The sequence below is a fragment of the Desarmillaria tabescens genome (assembly GCF_030435595.1).
Source record: "Desarmillaria tabescens strain CCBAS 213 chromosome Unknown EV420scaffold_133, whole genome shotgun sequence".
NCBI classification, from domain to species: domain Eukaryota; kingdom Fungi; phylum Basidiomycota; class Agaricomycetes; order Agaricales; family Physalacriaceae; genus Desarmillaria; species Desarmillaria tabescens.
This window is the reverse complement of record NW_026848432.1, coordinates 21,290-30,527: the sequence shown is the minus strand read 5'-3', so window position 1 is coordinate 30,527 and position 9,238 is coordinate 21,290.

Sequence of the window (9,238 nt, the reverse complement as noted above, 5' to 3'; positions counted from 1 at the left end):
CAATACTACTTTGTTCGGGCTACTAACACATAGATATGCATGCTTGTTTTATCTCACAGTTGAGAACTTGACGTATTTTGCTGTCATTAGGGACAGAACTTCAGCAACAATGAATCGAGGCCCGAAGATAAATAGATAACCGGTCTAGGTCCCAAAAAGAAACGCCGGGGCTATGTGCTGACACGGAACGTGTCACAGACCACAATCCCTCATGCCGCTGTGATATCCTCAGTCACCAGCCAAGAACGTCTCACGGATTTGAAGGGATTACAGGGACAAATCATGCATAATATGTACCAGAAGGAAAGACATTGCAGTGAGATAATTGCAGTGTAAGGACCCCGATGTGGTGACACCACGGCATTTGTATAAAGCGTCGCCAGTGTAGCGTCATGAACGACGTGGGGAGCAACAATAAGGACAGTATACTAGGGTGTGAAATGCAGGAATGTGCGATGCCTTCTTTCTGTGTACAGTGAAAAGGCTCAGCAGCCTTCAACGAGCAAAGAGGAAGAGATAGCGTCAAAGAGCAAAGACGGGATCATTATACGAAACCCGTCGACAAAGCATACGAACAACGAATGAAGAAATAGTGTCAAAGGACAACATGAGAGAGAAAGAAATAGCGTCCGAAGACGACATCTAGCAGACGGAGTGATTAATTGCGAGCGAGTAATCGACCAAATTTCCATTCACCCCGTTCAACGGGGCGAGATGAGATTGAAAGTGCGCACCTATGAATATAGGGGTGAACAAGGAAAGGTGCTGGGACCAGGAGGCTTTGTGACGGCACTCCATGGCAGCAATAGCCTTTCCAGGGACACGCTATAGCACAGAGGCTATGGAGAACCATCGTGCGTTGATGCTTGGAGCAAAGAAAAGTACAGCCCCTAATTTCACTAGGACATCGCCCTACATAGTTCGCGCAATATGCGGCGCAACGCTCATCGGATTAAGGTCTCTGTGAAGAATGTGCGGCATTGCCAGCACACAGTGACAGGGTCATTGTACGAACCCCCGCCCAAAGACACAAGAAAGAGAAAGAGGAGACCAGAGATGGTCAAGAGGATAGAAGATCATGGTGGGAGACCTAGTAAGGAGGTGCCAGTTGAGTGGTCTTTAGATGGCAGGGATTCACCCCGCCGAGCGGAGTGAAACATTGTAGCCACTAAAACAGGTTGGTTATACCCGGGCCGATAGTCGGACGAAACACGCTATCCTTTTCGAAAAGAAGGGGATCAAGAGCGAAAGTTGGCGGGACGATGTTGAGCAGTAGAGCCGGCGCCTTGTTTCTGAATGATGGATATGAAGACGCTGTTGCATCCCGAAACAGATAGCACAACCAGGAAGGAGGTGCGAGTTGAGTGATCTTTGGATGTTGGAGCTTCACCCTGCTCGGCGGAGTGAAAACCGAAGAAAGGCAAATAACCCTAACCCTAGAATAGTAACCTCTTATCCGTGAACTTTTCGAGCGCCCATTGAATCGGTCTGTACTTCACCTGGAGAACCACTCAAATTTATATGTTTTGTTTCGATTATCTAGGTTCACACTTAAAGAATCAAACCGAATCTTGCAGAAGGTCAAGCTCAAACTTCGTCGAGGTTGGCCTCAACTTTAAGGCAACACTGTCGATTCGCCGTTTACAGCACCGTTCATATCAATGGCCTTGCCTAGGGGCTTTTTTGTCGTATCTTTTCTACTGCGGGGATGACGCCTGGACGCGGACGACTTGACCCTCACTAGCAGGTTTCAAATTCCTGGTCATATAGACGTCGCAAGGTAAGTGCCAGCATATCCTTCCATTCGTGGCCGAGTACTGTTTAAGACAACAAGGGGGCGATCGCTATTGGTCAAAGCCTACAATAAAGGGCCGTATTTACATTTCCAAAAAGCAAGGCCAACACTGTTAGCTTTTTCAACGTTTTTGTCTTTGTCTTCAAATGTGGCACTGCAGATCGTCATATAAAACGCCGTTCATGGTCGGATCATTTGTCTGTCAACCCGGATTCTCCCCTCTGCTTTACCCTCCGACTGTCCGATATACATGGCAAAGCCACGGACGAAGTAAGTTGCCAATCTTCTGACTTGCTTACAAGATTCTAATCATTTCTCAGCTTCCTACAAAGGCCCAGTGACAATCCCTACCTCACCCTCAGTACGAACTTCGGCCTCCCGTACACTTGTCAAGATCTCTGCACCCGCATCTTCGAAGCACCCTCCCTCAAACACCTCCTTAAACCTGGCTACGACGGATTCCTCATCAAAAGTCTAGGCCGACCCGGTAGCCCCAGTGACCCATACCTCCCCTCACTTTTATGGGAACTCTCTCGACACGAAGATATCTGTACAATCTTCCTTGAACAGGTGAACTGGTCCTTTTTCAATCCCTCGCGACATGTGTGGCATGCCTCCATTACCGCCTTCCGCAACGTCACGTATCTCGGCTTGATCGAAGTCTCACTGCTTGGCGAGGAACTATGCTCCCTTATCCGTTCATTCCCACTACAAGGGCTAGAGCTCCATAAGTGTTCCATCACTAATGCCCTGCCATTACAACCTCTTGCCATAGATCCAGAAACGATTATGCTTAACCAGCAAGGTCCCGAGATCGAAAATCTGATTATTACTGTGGGCGAAGATTCTAGTCTTCTGGAGTTTTTCACCCAACTCTGGTCCCCGTTGTCGTTCCGCGAGCTCGGGGGACTCTCAATCTCAGGAAAGGGCGGTAGGGATAGTGCACAAGAGATTGTCAGATTGGTCGAAATCTCAGATCCTTTTGACTTGAGTATAAATTGCGACAATCTATATCTTGGTCGGTACTACCTTCTTCATTATAGATTGTGTACTAATTACCGCGCCTCTTCTAGGAAACGCACCGCCTATCCTCACCCTATGCGATGTAAGAAAACTCAGCATCTTTATTCCGTTCGATGGAGCGAAGGACTTCCAGCGCACCAGTGACTGCCTCTGGTGGTGGATAGCCTCTCTTAAAGAGGTTCCACAAGATAATGACTTCGCCGAAATATCCATCAAGTTCTTTGTGAATCGATACTCGATCACTTACCTTCCTACGGGAAGGAGTATGATTCCGTGGATCCATTTCGATGAAGCACTGTCTGACTGGAAATTCAAGTTGTATGGCAGGTTTAGTGCCATTTCTTTGAGGGCTGACGAAATGGACATGCCACCCTTCGATCCCCAGCTTTATGACGAGTGGATCCGATCTTATGCTCTGGTGAGATCTTTCACCAGTCACCTCGGTAATAGTTTTCGACGACGTGCTTAACATTTTACTCGTGATGACGACAACAATGATCCCTATGGATAGTAGCCGATGTAACAATTTCTACAACTTGTCATAGATAGTTTTCAGCAGTAGAATGTAGCCGGCAAGGACTCAGTATGTTATGACAATTATATCGCTAACACCAGCATGGCGGATCCAGTGCGAACCGATGCGGTCTGCGCGACATGGATAACATTGACCATGATGAATGTACCAAATTCATCTTCCATGGAGACTCGTAGAACATGGCCACTAGACTGTCGCTATTGAATAAGATGGAGTAGCTAGGACTAAACTAGAGAGTGAAAGACCTCGGAGAGGAAGACAACAATCAGATTCAAGCACTTATATTGTCAGAATTAGCCAGACCCTGGCGCTCGGTGTGAAAGCGACTGATCGTCTCGTGGATTTGTACCACTTGTTACCCAACATCGCAAGCCGATCCCGGTTCGCGCTCAAATGTAGTACTGCTATGTTGATATTACCACTACTTCAATTATTCGCGCTACTCCTTCTAACAAGACTCCATCTTCGCTCGTTATTAAGTAGTCGCCGCTTGTGAGGCCCCGTCTATAGTTCTGAGGTGTCCCGACCAGTTCCAGTAACTACGTTTGAGTCTCGTAACTTGAACCCTCCCGACCAAAGCGTCCCAAAAACGTTGCCAGGATCGTACTGCTTCTGGACATCCAACATGCGAGAGAGACTTTCTGCGCTGATAGACCTCATGAGAGCATCCTGCTCGCCCGAAGCGTAGTTCATATAAACAAAATCTTCTAGCAGCTCCTTCTTAATAGCCTCCTGCTCAGACCACCCTGCCAGCTGTCGAATCGCAGCACGCATTCCTTCTCCATCGACAGGATCCGTCCACGAGGACATGAATATCAAAACTACGTGATCTTCCATCAATATAGTCCAAGATCTTAAGAAGGTCAGACGAACCGAATAAGTCTTCATCAAGGGACAACGAGGACGGACTACCACCGTTCCTTTCCGCGTCCGCTCGAATCATTCGTCGCGAAAGTGGCTGGACACCTAAACCCCAATGGCATCCGGCTCGTTCGATTATGGTTCCAAACAACTCTTGGCCCTTCGAAAAGATATCTAGCGGGAGTTGACTATCTATCTTGATAGTCAGGGAGAGCCACTGGTTGTACCCACGAGTTGCAGACTCCTCGCCAGACCACTCTGCAAAGATGTTGCTCAGTTTGGTTATCCTGAGAGTATCGAGCAGTGGCGAAGCGGATACCAGTGGCGGCAGTACACTCGAGGTGTCCATCTGGATGCGTGGGACCCAGACGACGTATTGCTGCGTAGCAGCAGACCATGTGAGAAGCACTGCGAGTGATTGATCGGGATTTTCATTTAAGGAGCCCAACGATTGGACTAGGGAGAACACCAGTGATGAAGATTCTTCTATCGCGAAGACCTGGGCGCCACCAAAGACGCTGTCCATGGGGAACACGGACATGGTGAATTGCGTGACGATCCCAAAGTTGGTACTGCCAAGTTTGAGAGCCCAGTAAAGGGTGGGGTGACTCGTTGAGTTGGCGTTGACGATTTCTCCCGATGAAAGGACAACTTCGTAGTTGATAACGTTCGAACTGGCGAACCCGTGCCGAAACGAGAGGAACGAGATGCCTCCTGAGGATATCATCAGCATTTTTTATCTTTGTTAGCGGACGAAGTTCACGGACCACCAACGATAAATCCTCCGACTCCAACACTTGGCACCCGACCGCCAACCGTAGTGAGATTGAGAGGCTCAAGATAGTCGTATACATCTTTCCAGCGTAACCCGGAGCCTAGAGTCACACTACCGCCATTGTCGGAGATGGCAATCATGTTGATGTTTGCGAGATCAACGGTAAATCCTTCGGTACCGATGTTAGATGCACCAACCCAGGCCATATGACCTCCACTTGTGACTGCAAACTGACACCCATGGCGTGCAGCTACAGATACGGCCGTAGATACTTGGGAGGCATTCGAGGGAAAGACCACGCAAGCCGGTTGCATGCCCCCCTGGTCAAGCGAGAAGTAGGTGCTCGAATGAGAGTCATAGTGCTGTGAACCAGGAATGGCGACATCGAGAGTCAAGGAAAGTTCCTTGCACTGATCTCGGTCAGAGGGTAGCTCACAGGATGAAAGTGAAGCTTACGCAGCGTTCGATGTTTTCATGGGCGAATACAACAATCGAAACCCATCTGATGATGAGGAGCCAAATGAGTCCCTGCACTGAGAGAGGTCGCATCGTAATTGACAGGGTCGTGATTGACCACGCTGCAAGCGTGAACCATTCTTATATCTCACAACTATCATTCCGAAAACATCGCCGTTGATTGCATCTGATGAGAATGAGATTGAACGGCCTCAATGCGGATTCCGGGCTCCGAGGCTCTAAGACACGACTACTTAGATCAGGGCCCTGCCAGGAGGGAAAAAGATAAGACGCACCATGGTACTAATCTAATATGTTCTTTTCCAGAAAAGGTGGCCAACGAGTCGCGTCTAATAAAGTTTAATGTAATTACGGAGAAGCAAGCATCTTTAACCGAAGACAACGACGTCACATTGTTGGTGATTGAAGATGCCTGGCTGTAAGTGAGAGAACGAGTCTTGTCCCTTGACGACATGATTCAGAACATATCAAAGACACTACAAGGTCTTGCACGCCTCATCCTGTTGACAGCAGAAATGCCAACGTGGCCGCCACGAGCATGAGCAAATGTCAATATTTTTTTGGCGGTCAGATTGAGCTGACATGGCTGACATCGGGGTGTGCCAATGGCAGTACGCCTCGCTGATAAGGGCCTAAAGTTGGCAACGCCATCTTATAGAGCAAAAGTAGAGAAGGATCGAGTTCAATAACTCGCTAGAACCATTGCCGCATATTCTCCATCCTTCACTGCTCTATTCTGCGTGCTCATCATGGTTCAGTACAGTTGCTACATCCTGCAAAGAATTGATATTACTGGAGCGCGAAAACAATTTGAATACGAACCTGTCGGAGTGGGGAGAGAAAAAGAATTTATGAGTTTTATTTAACGATCTTACTTGCAAGAGCTGACAGACGAATTCGCGGTAGGACGGGCCAACAAGGTCATCGTAGTGACGGTATAAGACAGAAAAGGCCCGCCAAGTTCATGCAACCTCGAAGCCGCCGGCATTTCCAACGGCCCGATAGCCCGAGCCTAGATTTCTTTGGGCCTGCCGATGCCTGCCGAAGACTCGGAAGAGCACTTGGCCGCGAACAAGCCGCGAAGGACAGAAATTTCATAGAAATCATCACGAAGGTCCGTGTCTCCGCCAGAGTTCTTACTGTCTCAATGATATTTTTTCTCTAGTAATTATCCTGACGGAAATACCAGTAAACTCGTCCCGGGGTCGTGTGAGACTCAAAGAGTCACCGCAAGTATACAATGAGTTGTTTGAAGCCACAGTATAAGCAAGAAGTTGAAGAATATCTTCTCCTTGCGTTACTTGGCTGCCTCTGCAAGGCTGATCGCTGTCGCTGCGGGACGACTGAAGATTTCCTTGCCTGCCTGCCTGGACTTTCCATTAACTCAGGCGTAAACTTCAATGCTACCCACCGCAGTACTTACACCCCTGCAAGAACTCGCATCACCATTACCACGACACAGATTTGGTAGTACCATATTTGCTTCCATCTCGTATCATCTGTCAGCAACTAATATCCCCGTGGTCACTACGCTCGTTGATAAGCTCCTCTATATATGTCTTTGTTAGCTACCGGGCCGCTCTCGGTAGAGATATACTTTGAACACTACTCTGCCTACGCTAATACTCGATCATGTCTACTCCAGGATTCCCTAGCCCAAATCCTTGTCTTTCATTCTGGTTGCAGGGGGTCCGTTCGTCGCCTCTCATCGGACATCGTACCACTGAAACATTGCCTGCCACGGCAAATGTCGTGATTATCGGTTCAGGTATCACGGGCGCGTCGACGGCGTACTTTCTCCTCACGGGAGAGAACCCTCCGAAAAGTGTAGTCGTGTTGGAAGCGAGGGAGATGTGTGACGGTGCTACTGGGAGAAATGGTGGTCATTGTAGGCCAGACTGTTATCGAGGTGCGTTGTTATTGTTCAATTGGTTGAATAAAGAGTATTCATGGTAGTAATACAGGCTATAGTAGGTATAAAGCCAGGTTCGGTAAGGAACAAGCTTTGAAGGTGATTCAGAATGAGATGGTGAGCATTCCTTAACATCCCATCGGAGTTGGTCTGACGACCGATAGGACAACCTCAACTTGGTGGCCGAACTCATTGAGAAGGAAAATATTGACTGCGACTGGTGGAGAGGAAAATCGCTTGACGTAGCCATGGACCAGGAGTGTGCCGACCAACTTACCAGCTCTTACAAAGAATTCCAAGCAGACAGTGGTCCTATTGATGGCATCATCGAGTGGTATCCTGATCCAGCAGAAGCGAAACGCGTAAGTCTCAATCAACACCCCTACCTACCCTTGTCCTTACCCACTCTTAGCTCTCTAGAATCCCCGAAGCCGTTTTAGTAGCCGCCTTCCCTGCTGCATCGCTCTACCCCTACAAACTGGTCGCATATCTTTTCACTCAGTGTATCGAGAAATACGGTCTCAACCTTCAGACATCTACACCAGCTACGGCAGTGAACCCAACACCGAATGGGGGGTGGATCATCGAGACTCCGCGAGGGGCTATCACGGCAAACAAGGTGGTATACGCGACCAACGCGTTTACAGCTACGCTACTACCAGAGTTCATTGAGGGCATCATCCCCATCCGCGGGCAATGCTCAGCCATCGTCCCCACCAAGGCGTACTCTGGCAAGAATATGCTCTCACATACGTACGCGTATCAGTGGGGACATGTACGTCTCATTCCATTTGGATTGGAGAAACTTTCTAACCTGAACTCAGGGTGGATACGACTATATGATCCAGCGTCCCAAGGATGGTATTATCATCATCGGTGGTGGCAGGTTCAAAGTACCCGACTCGGTTATTGTGGGGCAGACGGACGACAGCGTCAAGGTTCCGGAGATTACTGAGCATCTGAAGACTGCCATGCCGACGTACTTTGAAAACTGGGGAACGGAAGCGGTGGGTGAGGGTCTCTTACATGACTGGACAGGTGGGTAGTATATTATCTATTTCAGTCGCTCTTTAATCGTCATGGCAGGGACTATGGGTTACACTCCGGAAAGTGAGTGTACTTATTTGAGAAAAAATCTCGAAACTTACGAACTATCTGTAAACACGTAGTGGTCCCATTCGTCGGCGAACTACACGACAAACCTGGCGCGTTCATCTGTGCGGGTCATGCAGGCCATGGTACAGGTCTATTCCTTCAAACAAAGATCGTCTATGCTGACACATAAAACAAGGAATGGCGCGTATACCTGCATGTGCCAAAGGTCTCGCGGCTCTGATACAAGGAGAACCTTGGGAGAAGACCAAAATTCCCGAATGTTTCCAACCCACCCCAGAACGATTAGCCAGATTTCAGGCGTGACGACCGGAGAAGAATAATCATTACTCAGTATAAATGTATAACTAAGCTTGATAAGTGTATGAATAATAAAGCGTATCTATAATACGAAAGCATGTTTCTATCTGATTAGCCCGCCGCCGGCAATTCGTCTAAGTCCTTATCATAATAAAGACAGCCTCCCAATCAAACGTCCATATGGCTACGATGATCCCTTTTCTCCTCCTTCCCCTCCTCGCACAGGCTCAATCCCAGCTCCCGCTCAAGCTAGACGAACCCTGGTCCTTGAAGTATGGCGCCCAAAAAGACATGGGATTCTCTGGAATCACCAGCTACGCCCACCTGCCCTACTACAAATGCCTCGAAGATGCATCGCACTCCTTCGATATCGCTATCCTTGGTATGCCATTCGATACCACGACGTCGTACCGTCCTGGTGCGCGTTTCGGGCCATATGCAATCCGG